This window comes from Lissotriton helveticus, chromosome 4_1, assembly GCF_964261635.1.
Source record: "Lissotriton helveticus chromosome 4_1, aLisHel1.1, whole genome shotgun sequence".
Lineage (NCBI taxonomy): Eukaryota > Metazoa > Chordata > Amphibia > Caudata > Salamandridae > Lissotriton > Lissotriton helveticus.
In genome coordinates this window covers 1,566,376,283-1,566,397,325 of record NC_136063.1, presented here as the reverse complement: position 1 = coordinate 1,566,397,325, position 21,043 = coordinate 1,566,376,283, and the positions used below count along the sequence as shown (strand labels likewise).

Below are 21,043 nucleotides of genomic sequence, written 5' to 3'. Positions count from 1 at the left end.
GCTGTGAAGTTTTTGGTGAGAAGAATCCCAATAAGTTCTTAGACGAACGTGATGGATGGGATGAACGAAAAGCGAAAGAAGGGTGTAAGTAAGTGGGACGCGAACTTGTATGATGGCTGGCAAAGAAGAACGATATGTGTTTGCTTGGACCCAGAGGTGGCTGGGAAGGAAAGAATATGGTATGGTGCATGGCTGGGTCAATGATGAAGCAAGGATGGGTGGAAGGACAGCAGCCTGGGTGGGTGAAACAGAAACTGTATGTGTGCGTATACTTTGAATGAATGGATGCCTGGAGCATGGTATTCTCTGACTCTTACATAGCAAATGTGTATCTAGAGAGAGTAGATGGTCGCCAGGTGAAGTAAGTGTTACCTTGAAGAGCATGTACCACCGCACCCGCACGTCCGTCCCAGTGCAGGGAAGGCAAGGAAAAGAAATTGTAAATGTGTCCAATACTACCATGAATAGTAGCAGTACTTTGTATTGCGTTTGCATTCACAGCATATATCTGGTTATTACGGTGGACACTCCGTACCTCTCTTAATAACTTTAGTTTACTTGTAGTACGTCATTCATGTGTGGGTGTATCACTGTGTTCACTCAATATTAAGCAAAGCACCTAAAGTCATCGCATCTGTCATTAAATACGTCCCATGTGAAGTGATAGATAATCAAATTAGTTAGCTTCTTCAGTTTCCTTTTCTAGTACTCATTTGCACTGTAGGGTGAAAGGTAAATTAATTAAGCAGTAGCCCTTGTAACAGAGTATTCTCAGTGCCACCCGTAATAGAAAAGTAATAGCTTCACCACCTGCATGTACTGGACCGGTACAGTAACGCAAGTCTGTCTCCATCATCATGGTGTGCAACTTTTTTTCTCGGGTGCAACTTCACTGTGCTGTGTCCATGTCATTCTGCCGGCTTGCATAAGATAACGTACCCATTTCCCTAAACAAGAGAGAAGAAGAAGAATAAGACTGGTGTACTGTCATAGTCGACTGTAATGGAAGTCCATAGTGGTCGTAGAATTAGTTCATTAAACTACCACTACTGTTAGAGCAAGGATGCAGAAGTGGGAGGGTTACATAGATACTGTCCTCAATAGTTATGTACTGTGCTTTCAATTTGCTACTTGTACTCTGTGACCCAACTTTCGGCTCAATCACTTTGTGTTATTAATAAGGAGCATTGGTTACAGACTATGTCTTTCTTTCTTCATATAGTTGCTCCTTCCAAATCAACAACAAGGAGGGAGCAGGCTAGATTGGCCCGGCAACGGAGGCTGGAGGCCACAGTCGCCGAGTATCGGCGGCTGGTGGCCCTGGAGGAGGAGGAGGACACGCAGTCGAGCGGGGCAACATCTTCGACTGTGACCACTGCATCCTCCTCCGTGACTAAACCAGCGGGACCGAGCCGGGCTAAGAAAGCCGACCGCCACCGCCAAGCACCCGAAACACCAGCTGCCCCCCACAGGAGCTGCAAGGAACGCCAACACCGCCTACGAGTCCGCATGTCCAACCTGGAGCAGGAGGTCCTGAGGTATAAGACCTTGGTTAAGGGCCTCCGCTCCGAGCTTGCCACCCTCCGCAAGGAGTATGATGCCCATGCCGCATCATGCACCAGCACCAGCACCCTCCAGTAGTGGAGTGTCCCTTGCCCTTTTTTTATAGACTTTTGGGGGGTGGGATTTGGGAGTTGGGATCGTTTTGGGACGTTTCAGAGACAATCGTTGGGGTTAGGGTGGGTGAGGGAGATTATTTTGTTAGGGATAAATAAATATATTTTTCAACTACTTTATCTGACCATACCTGTTTTTTACTGCTTTTCAGTCTGGTGGGTGGGGGGCGGGGGTGTAACAGTAACTTTGTTTTCCTGAACAGTCGTAGGACTTTAGTAGTACAACCGTCAAACTCTTGTCTACTCCGAAATAATACTCCATTATACTACCTCCCACCAAACGCTTATCTTACCTGTAATTTGTGTTAGAAATTAGGGCTAGGCCCAGGGCTGGCTCCAGGTGAAATGGGGATTAACGTTGTCATTCCTGGGCGGGTGACATTTCCTCATTGCGGTGTTACTAGTGGTGTGACACAGTGGCAGTTGCATGCCTATGGAAAAAAAGAAAACGAAACCTTGTTTGTACTCCTTACTGTAGCATTACAACGGTTACGGTACGATCGAGAAAATAGCAGGTGACAGTACACTAGAACAGTGCCATAATGTAGCCTAACAAATGGTAAAGTATTGCAAGTATAACTAGTACTTGCGTTGAATTTATTTGACATTGGCTACTACTACTAGAAGATATAGTACTGAAGCTGAGTAAGTCTAGAAGATATCCTCGTATTCCTTCACCAGCCTGTTGCTGCTATCACCTTATCCTCCCCAGCAAGTGTGTGGAATTATTGATGTCATTTTAGTCAGACATCAAGCAAAACAACACAGCCCGGGGGAAGAGGGTTAGGGTTTGTAAAATGGATGGGAATGGGGGTTTCTTTTTGGGTAGGTTTTGTTGAGAGAAGAAAAAAAAAGCAGAGCATGGACAAACAATAATTGAAGATACAGAGTTTACAGACAATCTTTGGTTACAAAGTAAAGGTAAGCACATGCAGTCACACTCATAGAATAAAAGACAACAATGGATACTGTATCTGTATTGCGTATGTTGTTGGAGTTGTCCTGTTGAAATTGGTAAGTAAGTTGCATGCAGCAAACAATTCCTCTTATTGGCGGCACTCCTCCATTCCAGCTGACGCTTCGTCCATCAATGTGGTGGTGACCACTGACAGAAGAGACACCCTGTCCACTGCCTGCCTGGCGGATGTTGACTGAAACCCGGCCTGTAATTATTGAACGGAAAACAGGAAGTGCTATTACAATACCACTGATAAATAAATAAAAGGTATGTACGCTGTGTGGTTCAAAAAGTCACACTTTGATTTCCCTAATAGACAGTACAATATTTTTGAAATTGCGTGCTCTGTCTGAGTCACCTTTTTAAGGATCAATAAGTATGGCCAAAATATTATAGCGGATCTTTCCCCTCAAGGTGGGTGTACTACTGTGTTTTAGAACAAAATTTGACCTTCCCAGCAATGCTCCCACCAAGACCCTTACTAAAGCCAGTCGCAAAAATGTAGAAGAACCCAATCATATCTCCAAAAACGATGCCTAGCAGAAAAATGGTTACAAAACGTACTTTGAAAGTAACAGTAGACCCAAATACAGACCGTGGATTGTATTCAAACCACTTGCCTGCAAGCAAAAGTATCCATAGCCAGCATCGCTCCAACAGTGCTCTACAACAACAGAACCGCGTTGCAATAGAACCCCCCTAAACACATGCAATCCTGCTGCTAGGGCTAACCCTAACGAACCCTAACTTACAAAAAGTGCCAAAACTGGTGTTTCCTTATGGATTTTGTCCAACTAACTTCTAGCCGGTATTAGACCTTCCCAGGAATGCCCCAGGCAAGACCCGCCAACCCACCCGCAAAAAAACACCCGACACAACACCACCAAACAGCGAAAAAGCTAAATCTCATACTTACAATGTCTCTCGGCCTTCGGTCCAAACGCGGCGCTGTGCAGCTAGGTCGTCATCATCATCATCAATCATCATAACTCCTGTTTTCCACCACGGATTTCCTGAAAAGCAAATGCAATCAAGATTAGACTGTCGCAGCAGTGCTTCGACAGAGACCCCGGCCGCAACCCACCCACGAACAGCAGGAAGCCCCCCAAAACGCTACATTGAGCAAGATGTCTGAAGAAATGGCAAAAAAAAGGCTGTTCCTTATGGATTTTGTCCAAAACACTTGTATCCGGTATTAGACCTTCCCAGGAATGCCCCAGGCAAGACCCGCCGGCGCCAACCCACCCGCAAAAAAACACGCGACACAACACCACCAAACAGCGAAAAAGCTAAATCTCATACTTACAATGTCTCTCGGCCTTCGGTCCAAACGCGGCGCTGTGCAGCTAGGTCGTCATCATCATCAATCATCATAACTCCTGTTTTCCACCACGGATTTCCTGAAAAGCAAATGCAATCAAGATTAGACTGTCGCAGCAGTGCTTCGACAGAGACCCCGGCCGCAACCCACCCACGAACAGCAGGAAGCCCCCCAAAAGGCTACATTGAGCAAGATGTCTGAAGAAATGGCAAAAAAAAGGCTGTTCCTTATGGATTTTGTCCAAAACACTTGTATCCGGTATTAGACCTTCCCAGGAATGCCCCAGGCAAGACCCGCCGGCGCCAACCCACCCGCAAAAAAACACCCGACAACACCCCCAAACAGCGAAAAAGCTAAATCTCATACTTACAATATCTCTCGGCCTTCGGTCCAAAGTAATGCGCTGTGCAGCTAGGTCATCATCAATCATCATAACTCCTGTTTTCCACCACGGATTTCCTGAAAAGCAAATGCAATCAAGATTAGACTGTCGCAGCAGTGCTTCGACAGACACCAAAAATTACACACAAACCCCCGGAACCCCGCCAAAGAGCACCTCAAAGGCAAGCAAGTCAGCAAAAACGGCAAGAAATTTCCACCTCATATTTGGTCCAAAACACTTTTGTCCATTATTAGAGCTTCACAGCAATGGGCCCAAAACCGTCAACTCACCCGCAAAGAAGTACAACACCCCCACAAGTGCTGAGTCTTTCTTCATTGTGCGTAATCCAGCACTCTGCTTGGAGGGAAATCGCAGTCTGGAGGAGGAGGATAGAGGAGCATGTTCTTCAGAACTTGTGAACCTGAGGAATGTAGACTGCGGCACCTTCAAATCAATAAGCAAACAAGTGAAGACAGTTCTGATGATGGTCTTGTTTTTGGGATTAGGTGATTAAAGTTTGAATTAAATTAACTGTGCAAAACAAAGAAAGAGAGACACAAAGCACACAGGAATAAAAGTGAATAAGGACGAAAAAGAAAGTTCTTGATTGATTGTCTCATTTTCAGGGCTCGGTGTCAGGGAATAAGAACAAGATTTCGTCATCATACTCTGCGAATTCAGGCTGGATGAGGTCAGTGGCACCGAACAGAGAAAAAATCCCCTCATCTACGTTGCTGTCCTCATCGTCTTCATGTGGCGTGCTTTCTCGCACTTTGTAATCTGGTGGTATGAGGTGCTGATTCATCTTGATCATTGTCAGCCGCTCCACATTTTTGGGCGATAGGCGGCTCCGTTTGGCAGTTACAATGCCACCAGCAGCACTGAAAACACGTTCAGAAGACACACTTGCGAGTGGGCAAGACAAATAGTTTATAGCCAGGTTGTAGAGCTGTGGCCACAATTGTTTTTTGCCATGCCAATACTGCAATGGCTCCTCATTAAGAAAGACCACTGTTGAGTCATTCAGATAGTCCTGCACCATCGACTCAAGGTCATCAACTGTTCCTCCACTTTGCTTACTTTTTGCTGTGCCTGTGACATTTTTTAGAGAACCATACCCCATCAAACTTAGCCAATCCTCCTCCCCAGCCACTGTTAGTGTTGTCATTGTGTGTGGTGCAGATGATCCAGTTGCCGGTGTCTTTAACGGCTGAGAGGTCACTTGTGCCCCAGCCACAGGTGCAGAAGTGGATTCTTGTGACTGCGGATGGCCTGCTGATGCTGATGCTGATGTACTGGCTTCTCCTTCAATAACCTGCCGTTCTTTTTCAAACCTCTTGGCTGACCAGGCTAACCAATGTTTGTACTTTTGAACATCTGCATCAGCGAAAGGAAAGAATGCGTTGTCTGCCAGCGCCTTTTTGTAGCGTGGATCCAGAATAGTAGCACAAATGTAATGCTGATCTGAGTTGATGTTTTTAAGACGTTCATCACCACGTAGGCGATGTAATAATTTCTCAGACAAAATGAAATGTTTTTTTTTTTTTCATCTTTTTCAAACTCAGAAGAAACCGCCATCAGTTGGTGCTCCAGTATGCACAACAATGGGATAGCTTTTCCCAAATTACAGTCCTCCTGGCTGACTGCACGCGTGAAGAACTCAAAAGGACGAAGCATGTCTGTCAGGCTTTTAACTATGGCCCATTGCGCCTTACTCATCCGCAGGTCCTCCTTCTGAGATGTAGCCTCTGTCAAGAAATAGTGATCGAGTACCGTATACTGCTCATGCAGACGCTCAAGCATGTAGAAGGTTGAGTTCCAACGTGTTGCCACCTCCTGGATGAGTGCTTTCACTGGCATTCCACGTTGAAGTAGCAGTCTCCGCAGATGCTTCCGGGCCTTAAAAGAATGGCTGAAATGGTTGCACATTTTGCGGCAGGTGGCCATTACCTCGAACGCTGGACTCTCTTTATCACTCAAGAATTTTTGAACTACCAGGTTGATACAGTGCGCCAAACACGGCACTCTAACATGGTGACCCTGTGACATGGCCTTAACTACATTGGCGCCATTATCCGTGGAAACATAACCAATCTTGCGTTTTAGGGGGGATAGCATTGACAACACCTTTTTGTCAAACTCTTCCAAAAGGTTTTCTGCTGTGTGACTTTTCTCCAAGGCAAACATGGCTAGTGTTGCATGTTTCCGAGCAGCTTTGAAAACTTGGTCCGGGTCAACACCTGCGTTTAGCTTTGCTATAACACCTGAAAAAGAGACCCAGTGTGCAGTGATGCACATGTAATCATCGCCTGGGCCACTGGTCCACATGTCTGTTGTCAGATGTATTGTGTGAACAGCACTCTTCTGCAAAGCTGCCCCAATCGCCTGCAGCACATCTTCATGTAGTGCTGGAACCGCAACTCTGGCAAAATAGAACCGGCTCGGAACCTTCCATTTAGGGCAGAGCATTGCAACTAATTCAAGAAAACCTACCGCTTCTACAAAAGAAAAAGGTAGAAGGTCCACAGCTAGCATTTTAGCCAGCTTAGTGTTATACAGACGCGTCAGTGGGTGGTTGCGTTCATATGGCACGTCTGAAGTAAGCATTGTTCTAATGTTGGCCTGGACCAAGCATTTACGGGCTGATAATGACTTCGTTGACCCAATTTTGCTCGCTGGTGAACTTTTGTGCGTTGGTGTCTCACTCGCTCCAACACTCTTAGTGTGCCTCACATTGGGTGTGCTGCTGAGAGGGGTACTGGGTGTAAGGGAAGTGTTTGACACGTCTTCTTCCTGCTCGTCAACATCAGATGAAACATCAACGTTTCCTTGATTTTGGCCTTTCTTGATCGCAGCTAGGTGCGCAAACCATTGGACACCGTGCTTTCTGTCAAGATGACCACTCTGGCCGCCGGTACCATAGTTGCTACCTGGCTTACCACGACTAACTGCAAGCTTACAAAGGGTACAAATGGCAAACCTTGGATTTTTGGGACAAACAGTAAAGAAGTCCCAAACTGGGGACTTGAAGTGTCTGTGGGACCTGGAGGAGGCGGCGATACTGGTGGTGGTGGTGGTCATGAAGCTAATGCCAGATGAAGTGGAGGATCTGGATTGGCCAACTTTTGTACGTTTTCCACTTTCACCGCCACTAATTAAGGTCGAGGTTGACGCAGGTCTCTTCTTGCCAGAAAGAAATATGGAAGCGGGACGAGTTGGTGTACTACTTAACTCCAATGATTGTGGTGTTTCCACTGCCTCCTCATCGACAACATCATCATCATCATCATCACGCGCAGCAGCTCTTCGGGCTAGGGTCAAAATGTCTGTTTGCTGCATGCCCGCTGGGGCTGCAGTGACCTTTATGATGACTGGGTCGTCGTTGGCAGAGTCTTCATCAGCAGCAGTATCCGCCACTTCTTGTTGAGCCTCATCACACTCCATAAGTCTGAGACTTTGGACGAGCTTCCTTTTACGCTTAAGTACCTTTGTTGGATCATGGTGTGCCTCACTCTCAGACGGCTGTGGTGCTGGTTCCCAAGTTTGATCCGTATCATCAGAAGGAGGTGTGCTTGAAGAGGATGTAGACACCACCCTTGATCTCTTCCTTGCTAGGGTTGTGGAAGACAATGAAGGATCATCAGGAGGAGTGGCTTCCTCAAATGATACCTCGCCTTGATTGTCGATTTCCTGATGTGCCCCTACTTCGGGAGGAACAACTATTGTGGGCACTTGTTGTGACCCTCCATGCACCTCTGCATGCGCATCTCCTTGCGCTGCCTCTCCTTCCACATGTACTTGGGCTTGTACTTGCACATGTGATTGTTGTTGCCGCTGTGGTTGTTCAACACTCGTCAGATGAGCTACAACAACCTGTGTTGATTGAGGGACATTGCTGCTGCTTTCTTGCGATGAGCCAACATCACTGGTCGATGGTGATTGAAGAAGTATACTGGCTGCCTCTGCAGCACTCAAGGGCTTGGACTTAAGTTGGCGTGGTGGTGGTGGTGGCACTGAGCCCAATGGAGCGGGGGTGCTGCTGCCAGCTTGGTCCCCAGCAGATCCCGCTGCAGCTGCTGCAGGCATACTTTTTTTTTTACTCACAAAAAAAGGGGCGGGCGGCACACCAGTGTCCTTGGTAACTTGCTTCTTCTGCTCCTTACTGGCACCTTTCTTGCTAGAGGAGCTACGGGTTACTTTTTTTGGGGCCATCTTCTTCAGAGCAGGTAAGCAGGCAGCAGTTGCACGAGTTGCAGAGGGTTCTGTGTCCAGACGTGACGTCGCGTGACGTTATGCTGCACACACCGCTGCAGGACTTCTTCCTGGCACTGGTGGTTCTATTGAGTCTTCTTGTGCACCTAAAAGCAATGGAAGACAGAGGAACATCAGTTCAGTTATACACCCCAAAAAATCGACAAAACACAGAAAAATGAGCACAATCCCATGCCATCCATGATGTTTACATTAAAGACACCCCACAGAAAGACTAGGGACATGCAAGTATGCAACACTCACTACCCCTGGGCATAAGGGATGAAAAGTAGGCAAAATAAGTGCAGGCCTCAGACACTGCCTCTCCTCAAAATGGCCCCCTTACACCCCAAGCACATGTTGCCTGTACCAGCCAGCACTCAAGATGGCCACCACCACCACCCACATGGCCAGTCCACATCAACAGTACACCCCCAAAAAACAGAAAAACAGCCAGAAATCACCACAATCCAATGCCATCCATGATGTTTACATCAAAGAGAGTGAGACAACACCACAGGCACACTCAGTCCATGCACCACCACCACCCCTGGGCAAGCAAAAGGCCACACCAGCAGCCCCCCAAAAACGACAAAAAACAATAAAATAAGCACAATCCCAGCCCATCCATGGCCTCAATTATGTTTAAATTCAAGAAGACACCCCACAGAAAGACTAGGCCCATGCAACACTCACCACCCCTGGGCAAAGGGCCACACCAGCAGGCCCAAAAAAACGACAAAAAACAATAAAATCTGCACAATCCCAGCCCATCCATGGCCTCAATGGTGTTTAAATTCAAGAAGACACCCCACAGAAAGACTAGGCCCATGCAACACTCACCACCCCTGGGCAAAGGGCCACACCAGCAGGCCCAAAAAAACGACAAAAAACAATAAAATCTGCACAATCCCAGCCCATCCATGGCCTCAATGGTGTTTAAATTCAAGAAGACACCCCTCAGAAACACTAGGCCCATGCAACACTCACTACCCCTGGGCATAAGGGATGAAAAGTAGGCAAAATAAGTGCAGGCCTCAGACACTGCCTCTCCTCAAAATGGCCCCCTTACACCCCAAGCACATGTTGCCTGTACCAGCCAGCACTCAAGATGGCCACCACCACCACCCACATGGCCAGTCCACATCAACAGTACACCCCCAAAAAACAGAAAAACAGCCAGAAATCACCACAATCCAATGCCATCCATGATGTTTACATCAAAGAGAGTGAGACAACACCACAGGCACACTCAGTCCATGCACCACCACCACCCCTGGGCAAGCAAAAGGCCACACCAGCAGCCCCCCAAAAACGACAAAAAACAATAAAATAAGCACAATCCCAGCCCATCCATGGCCTCAATTATGTTTAAATTCAAGAAGACACCCCACAGAAAGACTAGGCCCATGCAACACTCACCACCCCTGGGCAAAGGGCCACACCAGCAGGCCCAAAAAAACGACAAAAAACAATAAAATCTGCACAATCCCAGCCCATCCATGGCCTCAATGGTGTTTAAATTCAAGAAGACACCCCACAGAAAGACTAGGCCCATGCAACACTCACCACCCCTGGGCAAAGGGCCACACCAGCAGGCCCAAAAAAACGACAAAAAACAATAAAATCTGCACAATCCCAGCCCATCCATGGCCTCAATGGTGTTTAAATTCAAGAAGACACCCCTCAGAAACACTAGGCCCATGCAACACTCACTACCCCTGGGCATAAGGGATGAAAAGTAGGCAAAATAAGTGCAGGCCTCAGACACTGCCTCTCCTCAAAATGGCCCCCTTACACCCCAAGCACATGTTGCCTGTACCAGCCAGCACTCAAGATGGCCACCACCACCACCCACATGGCCAGTCCACATCAACAGTACACCCCCAAAAAACAGAAAAACAGCCAGAAATCACCACAATCCAATGCCATCCATGATGTTTACATCAAAGAGAGTGAGACAACACCACAGGCACACTCAGTCCATGCACCACCACCACCCCTGGGCAAGCAAAAGGCCACACCAGCAGCCCCCCAAAAACGACAAAAAACAATAAAATAAGCACAATCCCAGCCCATCCATGGCCTCAATTATGTTTAAATTCAAGAAGACACCCCACAGAAAGACTAGGCCCATGCAACACTCACCACCCCTGGGCAAAGGGCCACACCAGCAGGCCCAAAAAAACGACAAAAAACAATAAAATCTGCACAATCCCAGCCCATCCATGGCCTCAATGGTGTTTAAATTCAAGAAGACACCCCACAGAAAGACTAGGCCCATGCAACACTCACCACCCCTGGGCAAAGGGCCACACCAGCAGGCCCAAAAAAACGACAAAAAACAATAAAATCTGCACAATCCCAGCCCATCCATGGCCTCAATGGTGTTTAAATTCAAGAAGACACCCCTAAGAAACACTAGGCCCATGCAACACTCACTACCCCTGGGCATAAGGGATGAAAAGTAGGCAAAATAAGTGCAGGCCTCAGACACTGCCTCTCCTCAAAATGGCCCCCTTAAACCCCAAGCACATGTTGCCTGTACCAGCCAGCACTCAAGATGGCCACCACCACCACCCACATGGCCAGACCACATCAACAGTACACCCCCAAAAAACAGAAAAACAGCCAGAAATCACCACAATCCAATGCCATCCATGATGTTTACATCAAAGAGAGTGAGACAACACCACAGGCACACTCAGTCCATGCACCACCACCACCCCTGGGCAAGCAAAAGGCCACACCAGCAGCCCCCCAAAAACTACAAAAAACAATAAAATAAGCACAATCCCAGCCCATCCATGGCCTCAATTATGTTTAAATTCAAGAAGACACCCCACAGAAAGACTAGGCCCATGCAACACTCACCACCCCTGGGCAAAGGGCCACACCAGCAGGCCCAAAAAAACGACAAAAAACAATAAAATCTGCACAATCCCAGCCCATCCATGGCCTCAATGGTGTTTAAATTCAACAAAACAGTTGTATCATGCACCCATAACCAACCCTGGTCCTACTGGATACTGTGGCTACCCACAATATAATTTATTTAATTTTCTGAAAAAGTTCCAAAATTGTACTTGCAGCAACTGTAATGCCCCAAACAAACTTACTTGTGAAAGTTGATTTCTAATCCAAAAGTGATCCAAAGACAGTCAAAAAGGCCTCAAATCCAAATATCCAGCAGCACCCACAAAAAGTAATCCTTCCAGCTCCAGATCCAAATGAAAGTGACCAGGAGATGGACAAAGCACTGGGAGGAGCCTGCTGGACAGGAACAGGAAGTTGGAGACTGTGGGGCACTTCCTTCCTCCCCCCCCCCCCCCAAAATGGACTCCTTGCAAAAAAAAAGGCCATGCAAATGTCAACCTGAGGAGTGATTCTGATAAAAATCATAATTTTCTGAAGGTTTATCCTGTTTGCTGGTGATTTTCTTGTGCGAAATTGCAAAATCTCTATTTCGCAAGTGCGAGATTGTTCCTTTCCGCCGCAACTACATGTTCGCAATTGCGAACTCTCGCGAGGTGTGCTGTGCAAGGTGGCAAGCCGCGAGTACGTATTCGCGGGCGACAAACTCCCGCGGGAACACGCAGCAAGATCTAAAATGGCGCGTCACTCGCAAAGAAAAACAACTCGGCAAACGCTAAAATGACGGAAAGTGAACGCCGTGCACCACGCCGCGCGCCGCAACCAAGCAAAAAATCCGCCGCGAGCGGATTCACGGATTTTCGACAAATTCGCGAGCGTTCGCGGATTGCGGATTTGCCGAAAATCCGAAAAATCCGCGAGCGGAGCGGATTTTACGCCCATGCTTACCTCCAATACCTCTGGCCGGAGACGCCAATTAGGAATCGCTGTTCTAAGTCGAACCCAGTTCAGGGCCACCAAGAGGGGGTTATGATCAGAGGTAGTCCTAGCCAGATACTCACTCATCGTGATCAATATGTGGACATCAGGGGAACACAATACAGCGTCCAACCTGACATGCAACTCATGGACCGCTGAAAAGAGTAGTCACGGTCCCTAGGGTGAAGGACCCTCCAAGTGTCGGGAAACCCCCAGCTCCGTTGCCAGTGCCGCCGGACGTCTGCTATTCTACGGGTTAGGGCCTCAGGGAGTGTTGGGTGGGAGCAGTCCAGGTCCACGTCCGTCACACAATTAAAGTCCTCCCCCAGAAGAACAGGGCCTGTTAGTTCTCCCGCCAATTTCTGTGAGAGCTGTGCAAAAAAGGTGGACTGTTCAACATTGGGGGCATATATGCTTCCTAGTGTAATGTCCCGCCCATCAAGTCGCCCCGTGACCACAGTATATCTGCCCTCTGGGTCAATCACCTGCCTCACACATTGAAATGGTACACCTGCCCGCACCCAAACCAATGTCCCCCTGGCATAAGCTGAATAAGAAGTGTGGAACACCTGGCCTCTCCAGCGGCGTTGTAATGCCACCCCCTCCACCTTCGTCAAGTAAGTTTCTTGAATCAGTGCGATTTGCACTCCCCGCCGTACTAAGTAAGTGTGTATTTTGTGTCGCCGACACATGGTGTGCATCCCCCGTACGTTCCAAGACAAAACTTTAAGACCTATGGAGGTGCCCATGGATCCAACGCATGCACGCGCTCACCTAAACCCCACTAGCGACATGTCTGACCCTCCCCCATCCAGCCCAACCCTCAAACTTCCCCTAACTCCCACACCCCAGGACAGGCACATGAGAACAGGTTCCCATCCAAACCAAACTGCTCATATATAGAACTGTAACTAGGAGGTAACGTGTAGCTCATGCACAATGCCCCCAGAACCCCGCCCCCCCTGCCTCCTTTGAGTATAACCTGCATAGCCAGCTTGGACCCCGGCATTCCTGGAAAAGCACCGTCTGCCGTACTGCCCCACATCAGAGTGGCCCCTGGGCCCAGTAAGCGCAACAACCCTTGTAGCATGCGCCCCGCATAACCTTTGCAGCCCCATCACCCAAATATCCCGTCAGCTGTCTGTGGGGTGACAACCGGCAACTCCATGTCCGAAAGTCCTTGGGCGCTACCAGATCTTGGACTCTCCGTTCCTCTCTTCTCCGCGTCGGTATCAACACTTGCCGGGCTGACCACTCCTCGGCTGTTGGCCGCCACCGCCTGCACCGCACTGTCTCGCTCCTGAGGCTGATATACCGGGGAAGTGTACATCCCCCTCGGCGGAGTAGTCGCCTGCCGTTCTCGAGGCAAGGCCGCCCGTGAGGTGCGCACAGCCGCGCCACCGCGACCCTTCAGCCAGTCCCATGCCGACTGCGGGGTAAGAAAGAAGTGGGTCTCCTCGTCCGCCGTCACCCGCAAACGTGACGGAAATAGCATGGCGTATGGGAGACGGAGCTGCCGCAGCTTTCTCTTGACAGCCAGAAAAGAGGACCGTTGACGTTGGACCTCCCTAGTGTAATCCGGGAATATCAGCACCTTACTGTTTCCTATTTGCAAGTTTTGTTGTTCCCGAGCCCTCTGCAGGATAAAGTCCTGGTCACGGTAATGTAACAGTCTCGCCACCATTGGTCGTGGTGGAGCTCCGGGTTTAGGCGGGCGAGCCGGGACCCTATGGGCCCGCTCCAGCGCATAAATTGGGGAGAGGCCTTCTGGCGCTACCTCTGTTCGCAATCAGTTCTCCAGGAACCGGACCGCATCTCCCCACTCCTCACGCTCCGGAATCTCCACTATGTGGAGGTTGTTGCGCCATGAGCGCCCCTCACTGTCCTCCGGCCTTACTTCGAGCACTTTGAGTCTGTGTGTTACCTCATGTAAAGAGTGGCGCAGGGCTGTTATCGTATCCGGGATGTCCTTCATGGTGGTTTCGTGGGTCGCCACTCTCTCTTTGAGTTTCCGATGGTCATCCTTCAGTAGGGTGAGGTCTGATCCGATGGCGTCCATCCTTTTCTCGAGTGCCTCCAGTGAGGCCACAATGGCCTGTATTATTTCACCTAGGGTAGGGTCGTCCCGGTCTCCGTCTCCCAACATCGCCATCCTCATCCTCTGTTTGCTGCTCCAGCTCGTCCAGGCGTAGCACCTCAAAGCCCTTCTTCTTTGACACTCGGCCCATCGCAATTATCAGGCACTGCTGATATTAGCAGCGCCGGGGGAGTCTACCGTCTTACTCCGCACTAACAAAGCACCTCCGTCCCTCGATGTCCGCTCCGGAAATCTCACCCCCAATCTCCACTCCGAACTTGTGCAGGACCGATTTGTCCGCCGCCAGTCCACGGCAGTAATTCTGCCTGTCGCAGATTTTCGTTGTGCCCCCTTCTGCTAATGCAAGGTTCCCTAAGCAAGATTGTCGCTCCCCGCAGCAGCTCTCCAGATCAGTGCCTGCCCCTACCGCCGGCGCCATCAGGAAGTCCGCGCAGGTCGGTGACTGCCGTCCACCCACCTTCTGTCAGTCGTGTGGGAACACCCTTCAAAGGAGAGTCACGGCGTCGGGCTGCCTGGCCTCAAGCAGGAAGTGTCCATGTAGTGTCGCCAGTACCCCGCCTGCTAAGAGGTGGCCCAACACCACCCGTCTGATTCCACCACAAGTCCGTCGCCAGCGCAGCGGCACTGCGACACACCACCAGTACTGTAGTAGCTCCGCTTCCTCGTAGATCGCAGGCGTCCCACAGGTTCGTCGTCTAGGACCGCCGAGCAGTGGATCCCCCAGCCTGGTGTGTCATCCTCTCCCCCATTTCCGGAGTTCGCCCGCCAGGCAGCCTGTGGAAGCTCACCTCGTGGCCTGCTGTCTTCTACGTCGCCTATCTTGGGCGCTCTGGTGAGCCCCCTCCACCGCAGGCAGGCACAGGAGAGACGCACAGCCACTGCCACAGGGGCAAGAAACAGCACCCCCAGAGCTGCTCGTATAGCCAACCGGCAGTAAGGGTGATGTAGCCTCGAGGCAAGGCGAGGGCCCCGGGCACCCCCCACCACGCCACTCCATGGGAGCCCACAGCGGCGGCCCAGGCTGTAGAGGCGCCAAAAGCAGCACAGGCAAAGTTGCAGACCTGGATCGCGTGCTCTGACCCCCCTCCTTAGTTCTGGGCCTCTCCTCAGTCTGCTTCAGGTCGCCCTGGCCTACCGGTCATCAGGTGGCACTCTCCGGGTCAGTCCTGGGGCCTCTGCTACCCCGATCGAGTGGTTGTCAGGGCTGGCGGCAGTTGAAGAGCCCGGGCCGTCTCCCAAATTGCAGCAATCATGTCCCGTGCGCCGCCATTTTAAGGACAGACAACCTCGTCGGACTGGCCGGGGCGTCTCCGACCTCACCCGCCGGCGCGCGAAGCCTCCTCACCGCCAGAGTCCAGGGTATCGCCATCTTGTCGTCCGAGTCGGCGGCCCACAGCAAAGGGGGGAATTAACGCTCTCCTTCCTCTTAGCGCCCCTGCCGCCATCGGAAACTTAGTTCAGGAGGGCCACCGGTTATTCCGCCATGAGAAGCGTTGCCGGGGCCCGAGTTTGCTGGCCAAGATCACTTGTTTCGGAGGGCAGCCACGGAGGAGCTCCGGAGTCCGCTGCTGCCTACATCGGCGTTCAAGCCATGCCCCCCCGTCCTTACATTGCAGATGTGCGCTCCCTTTGAGCCACAGCACAATTGTTCTCTAAGGCTCACTGCCACCAATGCGGCCTTCCTTGTGGCGATATCTGCCCAGAAGAACAGTGAGCTTCAGGCTTTGACATCCAAGCCTCGCTGCTTGAACATCTACCCAGAAGAGCTGGTTCTTCGCACTAGAGCTTCTTTTCTGCTGAAGTTGTCACCCCTTTTCATGTTGGCCAGTCCATCACCCTGCCTACCTTCAATGCTCTGCCACATCTTTCTAAGGAAGTTGATCGACTTCACTGAATGGACCCAAAAAAAGCATTGCCGTTCCACATTGACCGCACAAAAGAGTTCCAGGTGGGCGACCAGCTCGTTGTGGGGTATATTGGAGCGAAGAAGGGAAAAGCCGTGCAGAAACTGACCATCTCCCGATGGATTGTGCTCTGCATTAAGATCTGCTACGCAGTGGCCAACAAGCAACCCCTTGAGGGTTTGCGTGCCTATTCCACCAGAGCTGAGGCTGCGACCATTGCATTAGCATGCAGAGTTCTGGAACTGGATATCTCCCAGGCAGCAACGTGGGCTTCTCTACACATGTTCACAAAGCATTATTGCGCAGACAGTCAGGTCTGCCGGAACAGGCACTTTACTTGTTTTTTCCTGCAAGGTTTTCTAGTGTGAAACCATTTTGCAGACCCACCGCTGGTGTGTTATTACTTGGGTATCTATTCTAAGGTAAGGAATCCGTGATTAGGAGTCTCTCTCAAATGACAAGTTTCCTACCTTCAGTAGCGCCTTATCTGGTAGAAATGATAGCTGCTGATTTCTTATCTGCCCACCCACCACCCCCGCACTACGACAGGGTGCTAGGGACAGGGCTGTTCCCATTTCAGGGCCTGAGTTTTCCACACCAGTGTTCCTTGTGGCTTCATGCTCCTGGCGTGGAAAGTCTCAAAAAGAAAATGACGTCAATGCGCTGGGTGGCTTCTATATAGGCACCATGTACGTCACTTCTGACGACGCTACATGGAGTTGAATTATGCCACCTACCTGCGCACAGGGGTGACTGCTCCCAAAACAATTTCCAGATCCAGTCTGACACCTGGGGATAATTCTAAGGTAAGGAATCTGTGGCTAGATTGTCTCTACCAGATCAGGCGTTACCGAAGGTAAGTAACTTGTTCGTAAACTGTATCATCCTTCTTTTGTCATCACTCTTTCTTACAGTGTGTATATTTGTCAAATGTCTCTAATTAGCAAAGTGTGTGTCTAAACGCAACGGATGGAAGCATTTACTGCAGTAGTTTATGCTACGCATAACAGATGCCATCCTACAAGCCTTAACTAGGTCATCCTACAGAGTCTCCTTACTATCTTTATCTAAAGTGCTTTTTAAAATGTATCATATGGAAAATGTTTGTGTGCGCATTGCCAGACGCAATCAATTGGGTCGATGAGGCAAAAGGTGCAATGGGAAGCCTTAACTACGAAACATTCTGTACGAACTGGAAAGAAAAGAAAGCTGTCAGAAAAATCAGAGACTGTGGAAAGTGATGACATAATCACATCAGAGGGGCATATTAGTGTGCCATTACTAAATGTGTTTGCTCTGAATTCTTGGTCCCTCTTTAGAGTACTAGGTTGTTAATATGACAGTTTGCTTGACCATCATAAAGTAATCCATATACACCTTGGAGAGTAAACAAAGGGACAAGACCAACGTTTACATGTCACTCCCAAACATTTTCTAGACAGTCCCTCCCAGAAATGCCAGGTCAAAATAAGTTTATTATTGGAGGGGAGCCTTGTGGCTGTGGTACTACATGGTTCTCATTGCCCCAATCTGCAGAATGATTGGACCCTTCTTCCTACTATCCCAAGGGTATTTATGGTCCTCTAGGCTTCCTGTACTGTTACATACATCATGTACGCTTGGACAAGAAATAGGCTGCTCTAATCTTGCGGGTGTTTGGTCTAATGACATTGCCACCTTTATGCCACAGCTTTAGTTGCCAATGTGGACGAGGTATTCATTTTCATGGGACTATTTTGTGTGAATGAGGCCCTGCTCTCTCTTGTTCACAGATTTAGGCTCTTAAATGCAGGGTTTCCGTCTAGAAATTGCATGCTGAGTGATCCCTGGCATTGCTCAAGGACTCCGTGCCTGCCTCCTGGAAGTAATTTCACCACCTGCCAAGCGGGGAGCTTTCTCGCAGTTTGTAATGAGGGCTTTAAATGGCCACTCAAACACCTTTAGAAATTGAAGAGGCAACTAGACATCCTCCTAAGACAAATAGTTTGAATGCAATACAGATCAGCCTTGTAGTACAAAATGACCACCATCTCTTCTTCAAATTTGCGATAGAATCAAGCTATTGTGGGCTTTCTTTTTTAAATATTAGATTAGGGCTGAAGATTTTTTGGTGGTTTATAGAAGTATATTGTGCCATCTAGCAACTTCCAGAACATGTTTTGATTGATGACTGCACTGGATCCTCAATTAACATGCAGGTCTTTGCCAGTTCTACTGAGATCCACCCAAGCATGAACCAGGAGAAAGACACACGACTACTTCATCTTAAGCCGTTATTTGTCTGAAGTGCAGACTGGCATTTGGCCATACTTGCTTTGCGTGCACTGTTAATTCAACTTTTTGATGTGCTTTCATGTATTTGTGTTATATGGTTGTGGCTATTGTTTGTGTATTTTGCACATTGCAATTTATTTTTAATAGTTTGTATATCATTTTATAGAGTTTTGAGCAAAATGTCTTTACTTGGTTAGGATTTAGGTGTGATGGGAAGTTACAAGACAGCAGGTGTTGCTTTTACACCCGTGCTATGGAATCTTGGGCAGCCCAGTAACTCCTTAGATGCTCTACCGTCTTTAGTGTCCAGACCTCTGATCTAGTTGAATGAGAACGGACCTCAGGTAATACCTTTCAGATTAAAAGTAAAGTTTATAAACTGTTGGTGGAAGGGGTTGGTCCCTCCTACTTTTGGCCAACATATCTCACTGACATGTAAAGTAAAAACTATAGGAATTATAATACTGTTTAAACCACTTCAATGAAGATTCGTATAGACTATGTTTCAAAAAATCTTTTGCCATAATTTTTAGTATTAAATCTTTTTATTGAACAAAAGACTCTCATGTAATGCAGCAAGCATACAGCAAACATTGTATATGCGACAAGTGCTAGATATGAAACAGGATCGTCAGAATAAAGCATGTCAAAAGGCATACATGGCAAAATAAGTCCTCGAGCTATACCGAAAAGCGACTGAATAAGATGCTGAAGTGCAAATTCCAGAAGAGAGAGCAAATCCCCCCAACCCACCCCCGTATCCCGCCCCCTCTCAACTCGCCCACCCACCACCCTCGTTCCAGGTCCAGTTCCTCACCCCACACACGCATCCAGTCACTAAACCTTAGTTCCATCATCTAGCTGAGATAGCCGCAGCAGCTGTAGGTAACGGGGACAGGTCACCTCCCTGAATTCTGTGGCCAACAGGGACAAAAAGGGTTGCCATAACTCCGCATATTTGGCCCCTTCTCCCGCTTTCACCAGGGACAGTTTCTCCATTCCTAAGACTGACCAAAGCCTGCCTAGCCAGCCCTGCATGGTGGGCACATGCGCTGTACGCCATAAGGCCAGAATAGTCTGAACGGCGGAGCCCAGCGCTATTGCGATCAGCCGCCCTCTTCTAGCTCTCAGGGGAAAAGTAATGGCGTTGGGAAGCCCCAAGAGGACATAGGCCGGGAATCTCGGAATCTCCGCGTCGAAGTGGGCATCAATTTCATCTAGAACCACCTTCCCGTATCCCTGAATGTGTGTGCAATCCCACAAAAGGTTCCATAATTTTTAGATGAGTATGGTGTCGCCATCTCCCTTCTTCTTTACTGCAATTCGTTTTTGATGCCTTACTCAGTTTTCACATAGATTATACCAACTCATGGTTGATGAAGGCCTCAAAGAAACTAATCCACCATCTGCGTATGGCACAAAATCCGGGTGTTAGTTTAGTTGTTGATGAACATGGCTCTCATGTAGGCGTTTGCAATAAAAAAAAAGTAGCAGAAAATAAAAACGGCCCAGAGCCCACACCACTGGCCATTGAAAACTATTTACGGATAAGAGAGGCCTATCCTAATGTGAACCTTAGTTGTTAATAGCTGGTTTTGGTGAATTTTGTTAAAATAGTACGTTTCCTCAAATCTAATTCTGTAGTATGTCACATTTCTGCATGTATGCATACATAATATGTCCATTTGATATTAATTAATATCCTCTAAGGGCTGTGTAGGGCAGAGTCTATCTTATTGAAAAAAAGGTTCTTACACTAATGTATGCATGTGCATTTTAAACTCCTGCTGAAAATCTAGGAAGATGTTGCTTATTGAGAACTTAAAACATATCGCGTTTAATGTTAGAAGGTGTTTGGTTATCACATAATATGTTTATTCCTTACTCTTGAAGTATATTTTGACAAATCAAAGTGATTTTTGTAAACAGTGGTGATGAGAGTATACTTAATGATTTGTTTTTGTTGATACACAGTGTATATATTTTATTAAAATGAAATCATTTAAATTATTAAATATTTAAGCCGACCAAATTGAACACAATTTGTTGCCACCCTCATTTGCTGATTTTCTTTACAAACCCTTGTTGCTAGTAGCGTAGCACAATCTTATTCACTCTGTATGTTCTTTTGATAAAGTCATTGGCTTGGTTAAGGTGTGAAATAGAGTAAAGGCAAGCAGGCTTAACACAGCCAAGGCTAGGTTTTCTCTTCAATGAGAAACTGTTCTTTCCAGACATGTAGCTCTGGCGCACATTTAAATGCGGAGACTCACTTCAAAGTCTGGACACTAGAGTAGGAGATGAGCAGTGGAAGACACACAATTCTA

At 48.4% G+C, this 21,043-nt stretch overlaps 1 protein-coding gene across 2 annotated transcripts in view; it reads left to right on the top strand.

The window, feature by feature from the left end:
* HUS1 (HUS1 checkpoint clamp component) overlaps positions 1-21,043 on the top strand; it is a 355,983-nt gene that overhangs the window by 226,290 nt on the left and 108,650 nt on the right. The window lies entirely within an intron of this gene.